Below are 22,232 nucleotides of genomic sequence, written 5' to 3'. Positions count from 1 at the left end.
ACTCGAACTCCGGTCCTTGGGCTTGGCAGGAAGCAGTTTTACCTAACTGAGCCATCAACCCAATCCCTGAACTCTCTCCCTTTATCAGGAAGGAATTCATTATCTCTTCTAGCTCTAACATTCTATGATTACCACTGACTCAGAAAAAAAAATATTAAATTCCCATCATGAAAATCACTATCCAGCGGCTCATAGCCAGTTACAGGCATAAAATAGCAGGGCCAGGTCTTCGCTCTCCCTTGGTTTAGTTCATTCGGCAGGGAGTTCCGCAGTGGGCAGGGAATCAAGAGCCACTTCTGCTCTGCAGAGAAGGCTTTAACCCTTGTAGCCTCATGCCAACAATGAGGCTGGGGATGGCATTGGGGTGGGTCCTCACCTTAGGGGTAGCGAACAGCAGCCCTATTCAACACCATTAGGAAGTTGCTGAGCAAGCAAACTGAAGGTTACAAAGCCTGCAGCTGCCACAGATCAAGCCAAACATGAGGTCAGAAGACTGGAAAATTAGGGTGGGCCCATGGAGAATTCTGGGAGCAGAGGTCAGCCACAAGCCTGGGGTAGAAGTCAGACTGCTAGCCCGAGGCGAAGGAACTTACCATTCCTAATGCTCTGGTGGGAAGATGGGTTCCTGAAAGCGTCCCCGATGAGGGAGAAGGGTCTAGTCAGGGCTGAGCGCCCCACCCTCAATACTTAGGCTGACCTAACACCACTACCCAGGGCTGGGGCCTTGCCCTGTGTGAGAGAGGAAACTCAGAAATACTTGTCGCCTCAAACTGACCTAAGTGAGTTAAAACCTCAGGGGTCATCACACAGAATAAACCTGGTGTCCCAACAGATGTTTCCCGCCCCCCGGGGTTAAGAAGGAAGTGTCTCCAGAAGTGAGCAGAAGGGCAGTCTCCAAGTCCTCCAAGTCCTCAGGGGAACGCTGTGGGATAGTCACGGGGCTGGGGGGATCTTACCCTAAGAATGCGCAATTGGTGATCCTCAGTATTTCCAAATTTCATACTTTCAAACTACCCATATTAGTTTTGTTTTGTTTTGTTTTGTTGTTCTTGCCGCTGTGTCAAAACACTGGACAAGATGCAATGCAAGGAAGGGAGGTTGTGTGGCTCACACTTTAAGGATACAGTCCTTCATGGGTGGGGGGAGGCAGGCTGGTGGGAGCATGAGGCGGTTGGCCACACTGCACTCACACGTAGGGAGCAGAGAGAGATGAATACCGATGGCCAGGTGGCTTTTCCTTCAGTCCAGGACCCCAGTCCAAACAGTGTCACCCACATTCAGGACCCACAGCTCCTTCCTCCTCGGTTGCCTTTCTGGAACAATCTTAAGATAGACACACCCAGCACACTCAGAGGCATGTTTCCATGGTGATTCCAAATCTACTTAGTTGACCATACAGATTACCCACCACAAATACCGAGTAAAATATAACTACAAATCCAACGTCTAACAAGAACTTCATGGTCATCCAAAGATCTGCACAGAGTGGGATTTTTTTTGACTCAACCAATGGGCACTCTTTTAACAGAGGCTGAATAAGTGATGTGTTCCCATTCTCTGACAGAGCATGGTTTCTGCTGTCTAGACAGAGTCAGATCTTTGCATTTCTGTGTTTTCCCTGCTTAAATGGCTTCTGGCCAGGCACAGAGCTACACCCACTTTTGATCCCCTCAGTCAGGAGGCAGAGGCAGATCACAGAGTTGGAAGCCAGGCTGGAATACATGGCGTGACCTTGTCTCAAAAGAGTAACAATAATTAATAACAAAATCAACAAATATTAACGATTACTAATTAAGATATAAAATGCACCAGAGGCGGCACTTTCCTCCCATATATCAGTGAGTCACAATATATATTAAATAAGCCTCTTTTATGGGGGGCGGGGAAGTTCGAGACAGGGTTTCTCTGTGGCTTTGGAGCCTGTCCTGGAACTCGTTCTGTAGACCAGGCTGGCCTTGAACTCACAGAGATCCGCCTGCCTCTGCCTCCCAAGTGCTGGGATTTAAAGGCTTGCACCACCACCACCGGGTTTAAATAAGTCTCTTTAGAAAGAAACTCATCTAAAGTAAGATTGTGTTCTGATTGGTGGGTGAAAACTGTGACGGGAAGCTGGTGGGAAAGAAACCTCACAATTCCTCTGTTGCAGGGAGCTAATGTTAAGTACTTCCTGCGCCTCGAGGGCACGTGACTACCTGAACACTAACGGGAATTGGCTGTTCTGGGCCTGTATCCAAATCCTGGCGCGTTCTTACACTAACCCTAGGAAATGTTTCAGGGGCCATCGAATGATTGTTGCAAATAAAAATATCTGGAAGCGTTTTCATGATCTTTATTTCATTTTTATAGGTCCGGCCGCAGTTCTGCTTGACAAGTTCCGAATGTGGTAGCCCACTTAGGACCGGATATTCTGTTGCAGAAGGAGATGAAAGGCAGCTGCGCGGCCATACAGCCTCGCTGTTCTTCCCGCACATCTCACTGTGAATTTCCTATGCGGACGCCTCCGCAGGAAGCCAGGTCCAGGGCAGAGGTGAGTGGACAGGGGTTCACGGAGGGGTCGCCAGGCCCACTCAAGTAGTTTGCAGGGAACTCGCCCAGTCATAACAGACTGGAACTTTTCTTTGGCTTTTAGTGTGTACTTCCCCCCCCCCACCCCCCCACCCCCCCACCCCCCCACCCCCCCACCCCCCCACCCCCCCCACCCCCCCCACCCCCCCCACCCCCCCCACCCCCCCACCCCCCCCACCCCCCCCACCCCCCCTCACCCCCCCACCCCCCCACCCCCCCACCCCCCCACCCCCCCCACCCCCCACCCCCCCCCACCCCCCCCACCCCCCACCCCCCCCCCACCCCCCCTCACCCCCCCCCCACCCCCGTCCCTGTTTCGAAATCATCGGACCGGACTTGGGACCTGAGAACGCTATGACTAGGTTCAGGTCAGATAACACAGGCGATGGAGGTGGATGCCAGGCAAAGCTCCTGCTGGCTGAGCGAATGCAGCCAGGACACAAAACCTGTGTGGTGCCACGTAGACCTCTTCTCGAGCTTCTCTTGCTGTGAGGATGTGAAGGCAAATGTTAGCTGTTCTTTCTTGGGTCCTACCCAGGCTTTAGTCTCCTCATGCTCTTTCTTCATGTCTATAGGCACCCCAAGCCACAATTTCATTCCCCTTTACCTGGATTTTTCTTGTCAGTTCAGTTGAGGTTAATTTATTTGCGCTTAAATTCATGGAATAAATAGTTGTTTGTTTGGTTTTGTTTTGTTTTTTTCCCCATCCTTTCCAACTCCCTGAGCTCTTAAATGCCACATGTTCTGAAGGCCACATCTCAGACACTCCTCTCATAGAAAAAAAGAGCTTCAAGGCCAGCCAGTGAGGCCTTCCTTGGGTGGTGGGGAGTTGCCTGCCTCCTTCGGGGCCTCCCGAGCGTCCTTCATGTCCAGCTGGAGAGCTTGTGTGGCCATTCCCGGGAGGAATTCATCACTGGGGACCAGACCCGTGTCCCAGGCCTTCCGGTTTCCTACTTCGAGACACCCTTTCTCACACAGGGGTCAAGAGTGGGGGCCTCACAAATGAGCGCTCGAGATGAGCTGCTAGAAATGTTTTCTTAGCGAGTCCTTTCTCTCCCCTGAGACCGAGAGAGTTTGATCTCCAGACCTTTCAGTCCTTCAGCAGATGTCATAAACCACAGCTATGTTTCATATTAAAGGACGTAGAAGTGACTAACACTGTCCATCTGCCTCAGCTGGCCTGGGCAGTCTGCCGGGTAGGAAAGGGGGAAGAACGGGGGAGGACTCTGCCTCTGGCCCCGAGAGCCAGTGAGAGCACAGAGATCCTTGCTGGTTTGTATCTCTAACTGGTGCTTGCAGCATGCAGAGGATCCAGGCACAGCCTTGTGCTGGACGCCAAAGCCAACCAGTGGAGGAACATGTAGAATTAACAGTCTGGGGCTTATTTCTTTCTTCTTTTCAAGGTACTAATTGTTTTGCAAACACTTTTGGCGTATATTGTGTGTGCATGTGTGTGTGTGTGTGTGTGTGTGCGTGAGAGAGAGAGAGAGAGAGAGAGAGAGAGAGAGAGAGAGAGAGCGATTTTGCAAGATGGTATATGGATGAGGTTGGGTGCTCAGCTAAATAAGTGGGGAGCTTCCTGTCACCTCAGTCAAACTCTCACTGCAGCCTGCTCCAGGTTAGTGATGGACACAGAAGACGAAGAGCCACGAGGGCCTAGGAAGAAACAATGCATCCCTTCCAGGGCCTTCTCTCCACCATCACCAGCCTTGCTACGCCCTTGCCAGTGTTTCCCAGTACAGCCCAGTCATGCATGGTGTAGGTCTCTTGGAGCACACAGGGCTTCACAGGTGCAGTCAGGTGGTACAGAATGGGCACAATCTGAGGTGGGGTCCCCAGCACTGAGAGCCCTCCTCTCTCCTGCACCTTGCTCAGGTTTCTGCCACCTGTAGCTCTTTCTTCACAGCGTCTGCCTTTTGACGCTAAATTAGCAAGATCTGCCTCCTTGCAAGATGCAAATGCTCAGCCGGACGGTGGTGGCGCACGCCTTTAATCCCAGTGCTCGGGAGGCAGAGGCAGACGGATCTCTGTGAGTTTGAGGCCAGCCTGGTCTACAGGAGAGCCTGGGCTGTTACACAAAGAAACCCTGTGTGACAAATCAGAACAAACAAACAATGCAAATGCTCTCAGGGTGAGCGAGCATTTTTAAAATGCTGACTATGCGGCTCCGAGAGGTGGCTCAGTAATTTAAGAGCACTTGTCAGTTCTTGCAGGAGACCCAGGATTTGGTTCCCAGCAGCCACATGGTGGCCCACAGTCATCCATAACTCCACTTTCAAGGGATCTGAACACTTTTCTGACTTCTGCAGGCACACACACACACACAGAATGCACATAAAATAAGTGCAGATAAAATTTTAAACATAAATCAAGTGCTAATTATGATTATAAATGCAGACAGCCCCAGATCCAAACACCAAATGGGAACATCTTACAAATCATTTAATTGTTTTTTTTTATCATTTGATGAATTTTATTTGCTGGAATTTTTATATAAAATGAATCACGAGTGTTTTAAAAGTATTTTAAACAGAACTTTGAGAGGAAATTTACCCCTTGATACACATCTCTCCTTCCCATATTCTGTACAGTAAGCACAACCATGATGGAGATGTGTGGCTGGCTTAGGGGCTCCTGTGTGCACACTATGTGTACAAATGTGTGCACACTGTGTGCTTGTGTCTGCACACGGCTGCTCTAACAAAGACAGCCCAGATCTCCATGTACTGCCACACTGCTCACTTGTCTTCCAAACCCTGCATTAGAAATCTCTTTTCTGATAGTATGTTTCCTGTCTGTCTATATTACCTGAGTTTCAAAAATTAAATTTAATTGGCTAGTCAGGGTGGCAACTAACTGAAATATCACTACTCGGAGACCTAGACAGGAGGATTGAGGAGCGTTTAAGACCAGTTTAAGCAGAATGATGTCTCAAAACAAATCAACAAAGCAGCAAATGGAGGCCAGCAGGATGGCTAAGAAGGTAAAGAAGCTGCATAAGCCTGGTGTCCTGAGTTTGATTGCTGGCATTCATAAAGGAGACAGGAAAGAACTTAGTGCATGAAATTGTCTTCTAGCTTCTACCCTTAAGCCATGGAACACATGCACACATTTTTACACACACACACACACACACACACACACACAGAGAGAGAGAGAGAGAGAGAGAGAGAGAGAGAGAGAGAGAGAGAGAGAGATACGCCTTTAATCCCAGCACTCAAGAGGCAGACAGATCTGTGACTTTGAGTTCAGCCTGGTCAAGTTTTAAGGCAACCAGAGCTACATAATGAGACCCTGTCTCAATAAAACAAAACGAAACCCAGCCTTTTCAAAACATCTTAAAAGTGGGCTTTTGACCGTTTTTTATTGCTATTGACTTTTATTAAGCAGAGGGAATTATGGGCTTTTAAGGCAGTGTTGCCCATGATCTCCTCCTCCCTTGGTGATGTCCTTCAGGGTGCTGTATCTAGTGCGGCAGCTATTAGCTGCCCGTGGCTACTGAGCACTGGGCATGCAAGAGTGTGGCCAGGGAACTGGGTGCTCTGGTTGCTCGGTTTACTTACTTGATTTCGTTTTTCTTTTTAAGGCAGAATCTCACTGTGTGGCCTAAGCTGGCCTGAAACTCACCGTCAGCCTCCTTCAGCCTCCAGAGAGCAGACATCACAGGAGAGCACCATGTCTGTCTTTAAAAAATTAGATGCCAATTTAAATAGTTACAGGTATCTTTTGTATTGGCTGATGTGTTTCCAGAAATTGTGGGCAGAATAGATTAATATTAATATAGAATAGATTAATATTAATGTTAATAGAAGGGTACAGAGACTTTGAAACCAGACTTTTGAACCCCATAATTTCTTCCATTTTCTGGCTCCTTACTTTGTACAAGCTACCTACCCCAACTGTCTGAGCCTTGATTTGGTGATCTATAAAGTAGGATGAATAGCAGAAATTCTTTAACTATAGTGTTCACAGGGGCCCGTGAGTTAGCATGTGTAAATCAGTTGATCTGGGGCTTAAGGACGTAGCAGGTCTCTGTTAGAAAGTAATTTATTTGTAGTCTGGCATGGTGGTGGCACACACCTTTGATTCCAGCACTCGGGAGACAGAGGCAGGTGGATTTCTGAATTTGAGGCCAGCCTGGTCTACAGAGAGGAACGAAACTCCAGTGCTGAGAGGAGAGGAGGCTAGAGAAAAGACCACTCACCTGAATGAAAAGACACTTTATTACTGCAGCAAAGGTGGGTCCTAAGTGCTGACAACAGCCTCTCCATCTTGCTTATACCTCGCCTTAACCAACAGTTGCAAGATAAGGGAAAGAAAGGGCAGACAGGAGGCGTTCCTACATCTTCACATTTCCCTCTCTGGAGGACACAGGTCTAGGTCCTGGTCCAGCTTGATTCCCCGGCTTTGGGCCAGGCAGTACAGAGGCCTGCTTCAGGTCACCCCTCCCCCAGCCTGCACCAGATGGCAGGCACGATGGTCCCAGCCCTCAGAGCCATCCCTGTGCTGAAGCCTTTTTAAGGCTAATTCCAGTAAAGATGGCTCAGAATGACAACCTGACTGCTCCCAGGGACACAGTCAATACAGTGCCACCAATCCATGAAATGTGGAAATATTTCCCCCAGGGATTCTTTACAGATTTCCTGGTTCTATCAGACCCCAGCCACACTACATGTGGATACCTGGACCTGGAGCATTTATAGCGTGTTTCTCTGGCTGTTGCTATGACCTAAGACCCTGTCTCTTGACTCCCTTCTTCCTAACCTCTGCCTGTGAGTGGTTCACGAAAGAATGAATGACAGGCAATTGGATGGATCCTTGAGATTCTGTATTCTTCTTTTTTAAGACTTAGTTAATATATATATATATATATATATATATATATATATATATATATATTCACCTTCCTGGACCTGGATAGAAGTGGGAGGACCTTGGACTTCCCGCAGGGCAGGGAATCTGGACTGCTCTTTGTTTTTGAGAGGGAGGGGGAATGGAGTGGGGGGGAGGGGAGTGGGGGAGGGGCGATGTGTGGGAGGAGGGGGAGGGAAATGGGAAACAGGTAGGAGGTGGAAATTTTTTTCAACAACTAAAAAAATAAACAAAAATAAATAAATAAAATGAAATATATATATATATATATATATGAGGGGTTTTCCTGCATATATGTATGTTCATTGCATGCTTGCTGGGTACCCTCAGAGACCAGAAGAAGGAGTTGGTTGCCTTAGAACTGGAGTGGTGGTGAGCCACGATGTAGGTGCTGGGAACTGAACGCTGGGTCCTCTGCAAGAGCAACAAGTCCTCTTAACTGTGGAGCCATCTTTCCAAATTCAAAATCCCATATTCTAACTTATATGTTCTCTAAGCGTGTGAGCTGCTCTGCATTCATAAGCAGGATTAACTCATTTGTTTGTTTTGCAGTGCTGGGGACAGAACCCAAGCTCTTATTCATGCTAGGCAAGCATGTAACCACTGAGCTACATGGCCTCAGACCATGATGAGGATTTGCAATAGGAAACGGGCGCAGATCAGAGAAAGTGCCCAACAGTGCAAAAGGCCCTAACTCTAGCTTTGGCCATCAAGACAAGCCCCCAGTTTCAATACCAAGCTCCAGTGTGAGCCGTGAGTTCCTTTTTTTGTTTCAGGAATTGAAAGAAAGGCCAGTTTTGGGTTTCTAGGAACCCGGAAGCATGAGTCCTGCCCACCACCCGGGACTCTCTCAGTAAGACAACCGGGTTTATCCAGTTGCAATCTCCGGGCTAGGAGGCCACGGACAGCCTATTTTCCAGCATTGCAAGTCACTGTTGCTCTTCCTGCAGCTTCCAGAAAGGGCTGCTGACAGAAAGGTCCCCAGCAGTCCTCTTCCTTAGAGTCAAGCCCATCCCTCGAGGCCCTAGCGACAGTTCTCATCACCTCTGTAGCCTTTGAGTGGCGAATTTCCTTTCATGGACCCCATTCAGAGGCTTTTTGGAAGCCTTCTGTCCCGGTGCAGTGAAGCAGGGCTGCCCCCTTTTCACCAAATGTCCCAAAGGGAAATGACATTCACCAAGAATTTGGACAAACTTTTTTTTTTTTTTTTTTAAGACGAAGAAGGAGAAACGGTGTGAAAATTGCCCGGATCCCTGGCCCTTAAAGCATCTCAGAAGCAAACTGCAAGAAGTGGTGGATTCTGACATAAAGGGCGTCGTTTGCCGGCCTTATTATCTCATTTTCCAGCAGGGCTGACAGGACAGCTGCCTGTTATTACCGAGCGCACCAGGAAGTGATTTGCTGCCAAACAGAGGAGAGGGGGGAGAGGGATTAGCGCACTCACGCCACACAAACGGACCTCTTGCACCTGGTAGGCACGCAGCTCCATTCGTCCTCTTCATAGGGTATGGTTCTTAAATCCCATTTACAAAGAAACAAAAACAACCCCAAAAGGCGCCTTAATGTCATTGTAATTATGATGAGCATGAGCAACCATTTTTCGGTTTGGGGTCTAGAATAGATGGACTGGTGGTAGCCCTCCGTCTCATCGCGCTAATCTCTTCCTTGGGTTCTGTGATGTGGGGAGTTTACCCTTCCCAGTTGCAGATAGTTCTGCAAGATGAAAGATCAGTAACAGCTTAACCCTCCTCCGTGGGCAGTGTGATCTCCCTGCAAGGTGGCAGAGCACTGACTGAAGTGACATTTCAAAGAAAATAAGTAATGTCCTTCAGTTTCTCAGTTTCTATTGCAAGGGGAAGGGGGTGGGGGGTGCATGCTCCTTGTGCGGCACCAGGCGTCAGGAGCCCACAGCCAGAGGAGACACAAAAGGGTGATGGGAGGCCCGAAATGGCTTTCTTGTTCACAGTCAAAGTGAATTCAGTCCCGTGGGACTACAAGAGGAAAAGCCAGTCTTGAAGGCTTTAGCACTATTGCTAAGTTGTGTGAGCGGAATCTTCGAATTAGTAAAAAGGGAAACTTTGGGACCTGGGGGTGAGTGCTTGCCTAGCTAGCATGAACCCCTGGATTTGATCCCCAGCACCAAATAAAGCTGGCATGCTGGACTGTGCCTTTAATCCCAGCAGGAGGATTGGAAATTCAAGGTCATTCTTAGTGAGCCCCTGTAAAAATTAAAATAACCCATTTATTGACACAGAAATTAGGTCCAGCCTTTTTACTCAACTGTCCTGTAGAAAACTGATGAGTAACACAATTTGTTTTTGAAAATCCAGCAAAGGGCACAGGGGGATCGTGAAACTTTGAGCAGAGCGGGAGAGGTGCTGGGGGCACTTCAGAGTCCTCTAGTGTCTGGAGTGGTGAAGGGACCCCCAAGTTCATGAGGCTCCTGTGAGGGCGACTCAGGTGCGCCCTCTCTGAACCCTCAAGGGCATTGCCCTTTGTGCTGGCACTGAGAACTGAACCTACTCTGTGAGGCTAAGCTAGATGCTCTCTGACTACACCTTTAAAATTGGAATTTTTTTGGGCTGGAGAGATGGCTCAGTGGTTAAGAGCACTGCCTCCTCTTCCAAAGGTCCTGAGTTCAATTCCCAGCAACCACATGGTGGCTCACAACCATCTGTAATGAGGTCTGGTGCCCTGTTCTGGCCTTTAGGCATACACACAGACAGAATATTGTATATATAATAAATAAATATTTAAGAAAAGAAAAGTATTGTCTTAAAAAAAAATTGGAATTGTTCAGGCTGGCCTCAAATCTGCTGAGTAATCAAGACAAGCCTTGAACTGTCTGTCAGTCCTCTTCCTGTAGTTCCCCAAGCAGCTGGGGTTACAGGCATGCAACGCCGCCATACCCATCTTCCCAGGGTTTCCCAACACCAACGCTGCTCGTCCTTGTCTCTGTCTCTTTCACACCCATTACTTTGTTAGGGCCGTCACGTGCGTCCAATGGCCCCAGGAGTGGCGGTCAGAGGCTAACTTGGAGTCAGTTCTTCCTTCCATCATTTGGTTCTTGGGAACTGAACACCATTTGGAAGCAGGCACCTTTACCCACTGAGCCCTCAATTTTGAAACTTAGAGCCAGAAGTTATCGAATACCAGATCCCAGGCTACATCTAATGAGGTGCTGCGTCCCACTTCATATCGACATCCAGACATTTCAAGGAAGATGAGTGATAGGTTTGATTTGTGGAAGGCAATATTTAGAATGTGATATTTAGAAAAGTGTGTATTGCGTTTTATGTTATCCTTATTTTATACAGGAAGAAACTGAGGCAGAGGGGAGTGTGAAAGCCATGCCAGTGCACAAGTCACAGTCATAGTGAGCCCAGAAAGCCATCTTCCTGACTCCACGGGCTGCTAGCCCAGCAGCCATTGCCTGCAGCCTCCCTGAGGGCCACTGCCATGTGGTTTGGAATAGGCGTGCTGAATTTGATCCACCATAACTAAGTCGCCATTCAATGAAATGATGTCTTACCATGTCCTCTTAGGAGATACGACAGCATGATGGTTTTTATCTAAGACCAAATGCCGCTCAATTTACTTACTCCAAAAAATAATAGACCCCAAACCTTGTTTGCAGAGGGGTGGCTTTTTCATTCGTGTATCTATTTCACCCCTTTAGGGAGCGTAAGCTACAGAGGCTATCCTGTGGGCTTCTGAAATGGATGGGGCCAAAAGCCAGAGCTCCCCTAAATCACCATGAAATAAAAAGATGGCCACGTCAGTTCTGAAACAAAACCTAGAGGTAGATGATCTTCCCTTCAGTACAACAGAGCTCCTAAAGGCCAGTTCCCCAGCTTGCTGTCCCTGGGCTGCCATTCCCACAGAAGTAGGGGTGAGCTGCGGTGGCTAGCCTGTTAATTCTCAACAGCCCTGAGCTGGAATTTGGGAGGAATGTGTGCAGTGTTCAATACAGAGCTCATTTGGCTTCGGGGACCATTTTAATTAAATTAATTATCTCTAGAAGAAACACTTAAAGCTGTTTAGGCCTACACAATAGGTACTTGTTCTCAGTGCTAATTCAGCCCGTTGTTCGGAGAATCCTTTTGGTAAGTTGAGGACTATCTCACTAGATACTTAGAAAGCACACACCCCCTGTCAGCCTTCCGTGTCTCTTGCTCTGCCCTGCACATGGTGGAGAGACACTTATGGACGGCTAACAGCCTGGCAGAAGAATGCCTGTGCAAACCTACGAACGCTTCCTCCTTTGCCATTCCCTCTCACCCTTTTCTGTTGCTTTGTCCTGAGTTCTCAGTGGTCCCCAAGGCTGCTATCTTCAACTCTTTGGAAAAAAAAAAAAGAAGACGGACCCCACCTTAAATGGCTAATGCAGCACCCCTGAAGAATTAGTGAGTACCACCTTTGTGCCCCCTGTTGCTCCTGCCACCATCCCTCCTCATACACCCGTCAAGAGCCCCAGGCTGATAGTTAGTTGGATCAAGGCAAATAAGGAGTGGGATGGCGTCATTCTTTAATCTTTCTGAACAGCAATGTAAGCATGTGAAATAAAATAACATCCTTCCTCCCACACCTCATTCCCTGCTCCTTGGAGCCGGCCACTGTCCCTGGGAACAAGCCAGTGGAAGAGCCCTTCTCACCCTAAGGCCCATGTTTTAGCACCATGCACTATCTGGGAGACTTCATTATGCTTTTTTTTTTCAAAACATTTATTCATTTATTATATATATAATATTCTGTGTGTATGTCTGCAGACCAGAAGAGGGCACCAGACCTCATTACAGATGGTTGTGAGCCACCATGTGGTTGCTGGGAATTGAACTCAGGACCTTTGGAAGAACAGGCAATGCTCTTAACCACTGAGCCATCTCTCCAGCCCCTTCATTATGCTTTTGTGAGGATTTTGTGTTAATGTTTTTCTGAGACGAGGCCTTACCATGTGACTCCATCCTCGTGCCCCTGCTCCCCAAATGGCCAGATTACACGCGTGTCATTACAAGCCTGGTTTATGCTGTTGTTGCTATGGCAGCTCACTCTTAAGCTCACACTGGGCTGGAACTCAGGATCTTCCTGCCTCAGTCTCCCGAGTTTCGGAATGACAGTCCCCATCTTCTGAGGGTATTCGTTATACAGTTCACAAATGTTCACCCGTCAGCTGCATTATGCCCAAGTATGTAGGCGTCCTTTTAGTAGTTTTTATTAGCCCCAAAGTCTCTGCTCGTTCCTTTCCCACCAGTCTCACCATCACCAAAGATACATTTGATAAATACCGTTAGAATGGAAGCAAAGACACTTAATTTCAATTTGGAAAACAACACACCCCTTGCATTTTTTCAAATAATGAACTCAGGTTGTTTTCTTTTTTTGAGGGGGGGGAACCCCAAGCTATTCATGGTAAATGAATGTGTTTAATCTGACGTGAAGTTGGCTACCCATCCGTCTAGTGAGGCTGCAGAATGTTTAACTGTGGCTCTGGTAGGTTGCCAGCCGTTCTAAATGTTTTCACACCATGAGCCATAAGTAATTGAATCTCTAAGTCACAGCTGATAGGGCTGTACGCAGGGCTGATCTCAGCACTCGCGGAGAGGAACAAGCAACCTTTGGGGGGCAAAGCCACACTCTACCTCTTGATGCTCCTAGTATACAAGGCCCTTTCAGTCAACCGTGGCAAAGCTTCTTTAGAAATGAAAGAAAGAACAAATAAATCAGGGCTGTCAAGGTGGCTCAGTAGGTAAAGGCCAGCCTGAGCCACCAGCCTGACAATGAGTTTGATCCCTGGGACTCACATGGTGGATGGGGGAAGAGGTCCCCTGGTTTCTGACCTTCACTGCCATGGCTGCACATACACCCACAAATAAATTCAATTTTAAAAATTATTATGGTATGTGTGAAGGCACCTGTGCCCTCACCCCCACCCCAAACGCACACGGAGGCCAGAAAACAACTCTGTGGTATGAGTTCTCTTTCACTTTCACTTGAGGAGACCAAATTCAGATGGCTAGGCTTTCAAGACAAGCACCTTTACACACCCAGCCATCTTGTCGGTTCCTAAGACTAAATATGGCTCAGGCTGGCCTTGAACTTGCAATCTCATTTCTCTTACCCCCTCAGCGTAACCTACTACCAGGTAACGAGGCTGTAAAATGATTTTTATTTGCTCGTTTGTAGATCTTGCGGTGGTTGGGCCTCTCTCTGTTGCCACAAATCGATTGTGGAGGTCAAAGGCCAACTTTGCCGAGTCGGGTTCTCTCCCACTGCCTTTATGGGGCTCTGGGGATGGACTTGGGCCACCAGGCTTGTATGCCAAGCACCTTTATTTGAAGAAGCATCTTGCTGGATCAGGGCTTTTTGCACGCATTCCAAGATATCACTTTTGTAATTTTTATCATTCCATTTGCCGAGAAAGGGGATTCTCCATATGGGAGCATGTGCACCTCTGGGCCCCATATGTGAACCAGAGTTGGAGGCCTCACTTTAGGCCTGGCACTGGCACTAACAACGGACGGCCTTTAATGAGCTAACTTTCTGGGCCTCATGTTACGAAATTAGGTAAGAATGGGAGAGACCTTTTTTTAAATCATACCTTAGAAAAATATACACACTCTCTTCCTCCCCCCCCCCGTCCTTTAAGTTTTTCACGAGTTAGATGTGTACAAGCATGTGTATTCTAGACCAAAATGAATAAATAAAGCTTCCTAGTTGGGTAGGTTTTTGTTTTCTTTCCCCCTTTTCCCTTTTCGGGTGACCCGACGCCGTGCTATGTAGCTCAGGACAATGCCTAACTTGTGACATTCCTCCTCGTCCTCCAGTCTCCCAAGCCCTAGGCATGTCCACCCAGCTGTGAAAAACTTATTGGTGTGTATGTGTCACGAGCACAAGTGAGTAGATGCTATGGGGCACAGATGATCTGAGGGCCTCAAGAGTTGGTTCTCTCCTACCCCTGTGCACCCTGTGAAGGGAATTCTGGGATGTCGGACTGGGTGGCAGGGGCCTTTACTCACTGAGGATTATGACTGAAGGCCCAATGGTGACTGAGCTGGGCAAGAAGACAGCGCTTTCCTCCACACATGCTTTCCCCGGAGCCGTCAGGGGCCGCCTAATGACCGAAGGTTCTGAGTACTGACGGCCGTTAGTTGGTGCTTTCTGATGGCCCACCTCATCTTTGCCCCTTGTAAGGAATGCTGCTACATTTGGGGTCCTGAGCGTCCCACAAAAGCCCACGTTAGGTGTGTTCCCAGAGTGGTGCTGTTTGGGGGCAGCAGAGGTTTAAGCATGAGAGGGATTTTAAGTCACTGGGGGAGGGGGGGAGCATGCACTTAGAGAGGACAATGGGGCTCTAGTCTCTTCCTTTTTCTCTTCTTTTCCAGCCAGAAGCAAGCAGCTCTGCTCCTCCACGTACTCCGCCAAGATGAGACTTCTCACCACAGACACAGAGCGATGGAGCCAACCCACTGTGGACTGGAACTTCCCAACTCTGGGCCTAAATCATTCTTTCCTCTCTGAGTACCTGCTATAGTGGCACAGGCTAACAGACACTGAAAAACAAAAAAACAACCCGGGCAAGACAATCAAGGCAGAGTGCTTGATTTATTCTTACTTCCTTCCAAAAAGTTTTAACCCAACAGGATGGGAGTCTATAGCTGAGCGGTAGAGTACTTGCCTCGTACACACATAAGGGTGGAGGCTTGATCCCTCATGCTGCCTCCCCCCAGAAAAATTACTAGGAGTATGCTGCAAACAGGAAGATGGAAAGCTGGCTCTGCAGAGCTCAAAACTTGGAGTAATGCCTGTCAAATTCTACATGTCTTTGTGAGATGGGTGGGTTTGTTGTTTCATTTTCTGAAGAGAAGAAACCGTGCCATGCACAGCTTACGGCCCTGGAGAGGAATGTCTCCCTAGGATTCTGGACTCCCCCAGCGTAAGAATACTGTAAGAATGTTAAGTTCTTAACACACATAAAATATCTTGTTTCACCTCCAACCCTTAGCTGTGTTTCCATTCTTAGAATTCTTAACTTTAGCTTTATTTTCTGAGATAGGATCTCTAGCCTAGGCCGACTCTGAACCCCGTGTTGCCAAGGATGACCCTGAATTTCTGATCTTCCTGTCCCTACTCCCCAAGTGCCAGAATAGCAGGTGTGCCAGTGTGCCTGTTTTATGAAGGCCAAGGACTGGAAACAGGCACACTTAAAATTCTGGATTAAGCACAGTGGTCAGCAGGCATCTTCCACGGAGGGAAATGTACTGAAGATGATGGCAGAGGACTAGATTTCTACTCCCCAGGGACACAGGATGGTCTGCTTACCTTGCTACACCACTGGCTACTAACGGGCCATCAGTTTATGGTTTTCTTTTGCCGAACAACAAACTATTAGAATTTTCATCTCTAAATATCTCAGTAGATACTCAGTAGATATAAAGGGCTTCCTTTGTGATCTATTTTTAATTTTCCCAGACGGCTATAGCAATTTTTCATGTTTCCATTATTCTTAATGTTTCACGTATCCCAGACTGGCTTTGAACTCACTGTACAGCTGAGGATTACCTGGAACTTCTGATCCTCCTGCCTCCACCTCCCCAGTGCTGGGATTATAAATTCCAATTATATGGTGCAGGTGACTGAACTCAGGGTCTCATGCATGCTAGGCCAGCATGCTACCAACTGTAGATAACACATGATTTGTGTTAACATGTGAACAGGGTCTGAACAAGGTAAGTGTAAACATGTACCCCACAGCAGTCCTTCGGGCTTTCACATGCTGCACTGTTTCAAGCAGCTTAGGATGGCGTCACTTGTTCAGAGCTGTTGGAAAAAAAAAAGGGTTCTGGCATCCGAGATGTGACACAAAGGAACATAAGCGTACAACAAATGTGACCAGTTAAAATCTTTGTCAAAGTAAGTTTGAGTATGTCAGTCCTGAGAACCAGAACTCGAGGACTTCATTAGCAACTTAAGTTCAAAAGGTGCATGACGCAGGCACGGCCCATGCCAGACTCAGAACTCAAAGGGCTGAGGAAGGACCATCTCTTGCCTGCTTGGAAGCCTGGCTCACTTTTAAGTGGTCCTGTGTCGGTGAGGTAATCTATGGTGTGTCAGTCCCAGCTCCAAAAGTGGGTGGTCTCTGCAGAGGGAGGTGCGCGCTCACTCTCGCTCTGGCTGGAGCCAGTTCCTGCAGCTGGCCCGAAGGCAGCCTGCAGACTGCACTTGCACGTCTCTTCATTTCTCACTTGAGTGCCCTTCTTTGGGTCCCTTTCAACTGCCCACTTTAGCTCGGCTTCATTACACCACCGCTCCATTTGTCATGTAAATTGGGGGACTCGGGGAAGTTTTTCTTTTGGCCTTGTCTACGGAAGAATACCAAGAGGTATTCAAAACGTATTAACACAAACCAATGGCACCAATAAAAGCGAAATCTCCTTAGCAACATCGTCTTGATTGCAAAGGGAGAACGGAGAGCATTTAGCAGAACACTGGCCCACATGGAAGACGCATTTGTCTGGAAGAATCCAGCACAAAGCCTAAAAGAGAGATTTTGAAAAAATCCAAAATTAACTCACAGGGAACAGTTACTCTTTTTTTCAAAAGTCCACAATTGGCTACATTAAATCTATCGTGTGCTTTTGGCTCCGCAACATTGTATCTCAGAGCTTTGCAAACTGAAATTACAACACCCTGCATGCTTCACATGAGTTACAGGGTGTTTTTTGTTTGTTTTGTTTTTTGAGGTTTTTTTCCTCCGTTGATTTCTTTGCTAAAGCAAACAAAAAGTCTTAAGAAATATTCCTCTCACACACAATGTGAAGAAAGCTGAATGGCTATTTAGCAGTATCTAAGACTGTAGGTACAAAAGGTTGTGCTGTCTCTTGGGCTTTGCGCAGTGGATTCTAAGATACTAACTACTGTGGGCAGCAAGGGCATTTTGATGCAGTTTGTATTTATAAAAAAAGAAATGGAATACAATTCTGAGAATGCTCTCGTTTTTGTTAGAATGAAAACAGCCAAAGAAATGGAAATTCAGAAAATAAGGTATCATTAATTCTTTTTTAAAAAAACCTCTAATACAGAAATGGTTCAAGGAAACACAAAAATGCAAAACGAAAGCTAAAGTTTCTCTCTTCAAATGTTTCATGTAGCACCGCCATTTTGTATCTAGTAAAGCGATTCAGGTAATCTTCACTTGCATACTACAGAAGTTTTTGTTTTCTGAGGCGGGGGTTTCTGTGTAACTTTGTACTGGAACTCGCTTTGTAGACCTCAAAACTCAGCGATCTGCCTGCCCGTCTTCCCAGTGCTGGAACTAAACGTGTGCACCACCACACCTGGCCAGTCCTAGGGAACCGAGTCTGGTATTTTTGTCAGAATTATACTTCTATGTGGCTTTCCCTATGCTGAGCACACAAATACACACTTGAGAACAAGACTTTCTGTAAGGCTGTTAATTGAATAGACTGTGGAGGGGAAGGCATGCTGTCTGATAGAGCTTGATTTCAATTTATCTTGGGCCACCTGCGTCATTAGCTGCTTAGCAGCCATTTCTCAGACCCTTGAAACAGGTCAAGTCCCTCAAATGTATCAACAGGCCACTGGCTTCCACCAACTAAAAGGCTAATAATGCCATCAGACAGCACCTGAGCCACACGGCTGACTGCTGTGACCTGGGATTTCCCCCAGTGTCTGAAAAGTGCCTGGACTGATGACTTTCTTTGTTCTATTGCTATAAAAAATATGAGGACACATCTGTCACACTGAAATATGGAATTTGGGATAATCTCAATCTCTTTCCAGGCCATGGCTGCAGAATAAACTTACTCCTTCTGAAGTAAAAGTTGTTTATGCACTGACATGTGGATATATGCATATGTATTTTCCATGTTAACTACTGGGATCTGGGTCAAATAAAATGGGACAAACCCGGTGTGGTTAAGTCACTTGACATACGCAATATACACTCTATATGTGTATTTACAGGGGGTCGTGACCAGAGTTATTTCTGCCTTAACCTGAAATTCTGAGTGCCTAATAGGGTAACTGGCAATCTTTGCTAAATCTGCATTCACTTCGGAATTTAAAGACAACTAAAGGAGCAAGGGCACAAGATAGAAGATGCACTTTTCCATTTGTTTCCCCCACAGAATAAGCTTGGGCCTTAGTTAGGCAAGAGTTCCACCAAGTGGGATGTTCGCAGATGCCTACTGCAAGACTTTCAAGTTCACCACACCAAGTTCTAAACTCAAATTCAATATGAGGTCAATTTAATTATTTTATTCCCAGGTATCGGTGGGAGTGCTGTCCACTGTAGGTGTGCATGGATGTGGACCACAGAGGCTTCTCAGTCCACAAGTTTCCTGAGATGTGACTCACAAGAGATCCACCTGCCTTTGTCTTCCAAGGATTAGGATTAAATGCATCCTGGTTCAAAATTCAACTCTTAAGCAGAGGGAATGATCTTATTAATTTAGTGGCTTCTAGATTTTTTTTCTGGGGGTTGTGGGGACTTAAGACAGGGCCTCACTATGGAGCCTTAGCTGGCTAGAGCTCATTCTGTAGACCAGGTTGACCTCTAAACCAGAAAACTTGTTTCTGCCTGCTGTGGTATGGGATTAAAAGGATCAACATACCCAGCTTTCCTTTAAGACTTTAAGTTTGATAGTGTTTATGTCAAGAGAAAGAACTGAACAGTTTACTAAACTAGGAACCAGGAGGAAGCAACTCACAGCTCTATCACTAACACTATCACCAACACTCTCTTCTCTCTTCTTCTTTGAGACTTATCTTGCCATAGCCTCCAAAGTGCTGGTACCAGGTTTGTACCAGGCCCTGGAGGAAGGCATCTTCTGCTGAAGGTTGGCTGATGCTGTTTTTTTTAAAGAAATGTAACAGAGCAATAGATAGCTAATTTGCCAGAAACAAAATGCTTGGTGTTCAATCCACTACAATATGTCTGAGATACATAGCTAATAGGGCAATGTAATGTTTTTCAAAAACAGAAAAAACAGTCTACTCTCAATTTAAGAGCACTGTGTTTAGGAATGTAAGAGAGGACATGCGTTTATGATCTCACATATAACTACGTTTTAAAAGATCACATAAAATTGTTCTCGGTATTATAGTCAACATTTCCCCAATCTTTAAACACACAAAATATTTAAAGTACATATGGGTAATACCCCACCTCTAATTTTTAATTTTTTTTATTTACTCTTCTTTCGTATAATACATCCTGACCGCAGCTTCCCCAGTCTTTCCCCTCCCTACTCTCAGTTATACTCCAGTTCCCGCTCCCACAGGTCCATTCCTTCCCCCCCCCCTCGGAAAAAAGCAGGCCTTCCAGGGACACTAACAAAACATGGCACAATACACACTAAGAGCAGACATAATTCCTCACATCAGTGATGGATAAGGCAATCTGACAGGAAGAAAAGGGTCCCAAGGGCAGGTAAAAGAGTCAGGGACACCCCCAGTCCCACTGTCAGGAGTCCCCCAAAATCCCAGGCCAATAATCATAACATATATGTAGAGAACCTAGTAAAGATCCATGCAGGCTCCATGGATGCCACTTCAGTCTCTGTGATGCCCCCCCATGCGCCCTGTTTATTTGATTTGGTGGGCCAGGCTCTCATGATGTCTTCGACCCCTCTTGGTTCCCAAACTTCTTCCTCCCCCACTTCTTCCTCAGGGGTTCATCTGAGCACCGAGGGGAGGGACACGGTGGAGACAATAACCTGCGCTGTCTCTTCACCTAATGCCTGGCTGACCCCACCTCTATTTTTAAACACAAAATTTAACAATAGCTCATTTTTGCTGACACTCTACGTCCAAGTAATTACCATTAAACCTCTAGGTACGTGCTCTCACATAAAACTTGATAAGAAAAAATAAACAACAAAGGTAACATCATGAGGTAGTCATAGCATCTTCTTTTGAAAATGGAAGCAAAAATAAAAAATAAAGAGGGCAAATAATTTGATGACCTTGTAAAAATCAGAAGTATCCTGAAATCAAGATGAGCATATTGCTGGCACCATAGCTAATGCCTGTACTCCTCAGTTGCACAGAAGGTTCAAGGCCAGCCTGGACTACATGAGAATCCATCTCAAAACAAAACAGGATCAGCATCTGGAAATCTGTTTTCAGTACTATTAGAATAATGAAAATATGAGCCTGTGATCTTTGTACTGTAGGCTAGGGAAGGGGACTGAGGGTTGAAGGCTAGGCTGGGTTACGTAAGGCTCTATCTGAAAACTAAAGAGAAGAAAATACGAATGAGAAAGAATGAACATTTTCAGTGGTTTCCTTGATAAATGAAGACAAAAGGCAGTTCTGAACTATTCCCAGGTCTAGGTGATAATCCTGGACCAGTGGCTGCCGACTGCCACCCAGGCCTGAGCTGACAGAACCAGCACAAGGTTTATCAGGATAGAAGGGCCCACAGCTAGATGCTGGTGCAGTCAGTGTCAAAGACAATTTGAAACATCAATAGCAAATCAAAGTAAATCTGTACAATGAAACTTCAGGCATGCAGCTAAATTTCACCCGGTAAATTGTAAAGCCAAACATCATGAAAATTGAGACAGTCTGATTATGTACAGAGCAACATAAAAAAGTGGCGTATCTGAACTTGTGCAAACAGAGGTCCCAACTGCACAATCGCCAGTGAGCATCTTCCACGTGACCGCAGTGGAAACTGTCCAGAGCTGGACAGCTAGCTTGTGTCTACAAGGATGCAATCAGAAACACTCCCCAAACCCCAGGAAACCACTATGGGGAAAGGTGTGGGTCTTCCTGACTGAAAACTGTTCACGTACAAAATTATTCTAGTAATTAGTGGAACTCATGGTTTACTATTATCCAAGGTTTTGTTAAATTTTGTGCATTTTAAGGCAAAATTACATAGTTTGTATTCTAAAGAACTGGAATCTAGTCATTAAAGACTCTTGGTATAATATCAGCTGGTAATTTAGATAGAGAAAGGCAGCAAGATTCACCTCAAAGCTAAAAATGTCACATCAGTTTTACCACTGCTACTGAACTCTGGAGTAGTGATTTTTATCCAAATATCCACTGATGTGTGTAAAATACAACAGTTTGTAAAATATACTGTCTGGGAAAAGTGTTTCTATGTAGCAATAGTGACTATCTGTAAAAAGCCAATAATGTACAAAAAGATCATAGTTAACTTATTGGCTTACATACAAACCTACACATGGGATTATCTGATAGTAATCTACTTCCTTGGCCAATCTAAAAAGCACCAATGGTTCCTGACTTACAAACTTAAGATCAGAAAACAGGAGCTGAGGAAGAACCTTCAGTTCCTTGGACTGATTGATGTTCACGTAAACAAGGGTGCCCCTGACATATAATTTCCAGTACATGGGAACTTAAATTTGTGATTTAAAAAATAGTAATACTGTAAGCCATTAGTGAAAACTCTAAAAGCTTGAGGTGTGACTGGTTTATGGTAACGCACATGCAATGCACCATGGTTCTTTTCTGTGTATATCTGAAGTGTGGGCGTACACATTTTCAGCAAGGAACACATTTCTAATTACAGTTGTAAAAGCCTTTAAAATCCTATACTTAATATTAGTTGTGAAGACAGTCTTACAATATAATTTTGAAACTGCAACTGACCAACGGGAGACAAATGGCCTCTTAAATAGGTCAAAGTTTCCTCTGCAGCCCACAGCTATGGCATTCTACAGACTGACAGCTGTGTACAGGGAGCACTGTTGTGTAGTCTGCATGGTCATCATGGTTTGCTGCTCTTTCTGAAGCCT

The sequence above is a fragment of the Microtus oregoni genome, unplaced genomic scaffold (assembly GCF_018167655.1).
Source record: "Microtus oregoni isolate MIOR12 unplaced genomic scaffold, Mior012 000021F_ref0000039, whole genome shotgun sequence".
In the NCBI taxonomy this organism is placed as follows: domain Eukaryota; kingdom Metazoa; phylum Chordata; class Mammalia; order Rodentia; family Cricetidae; genus Microtus; species Microtus oregoni.
This window is presented reverse-complemented; position numbering follows the sequence as displayed.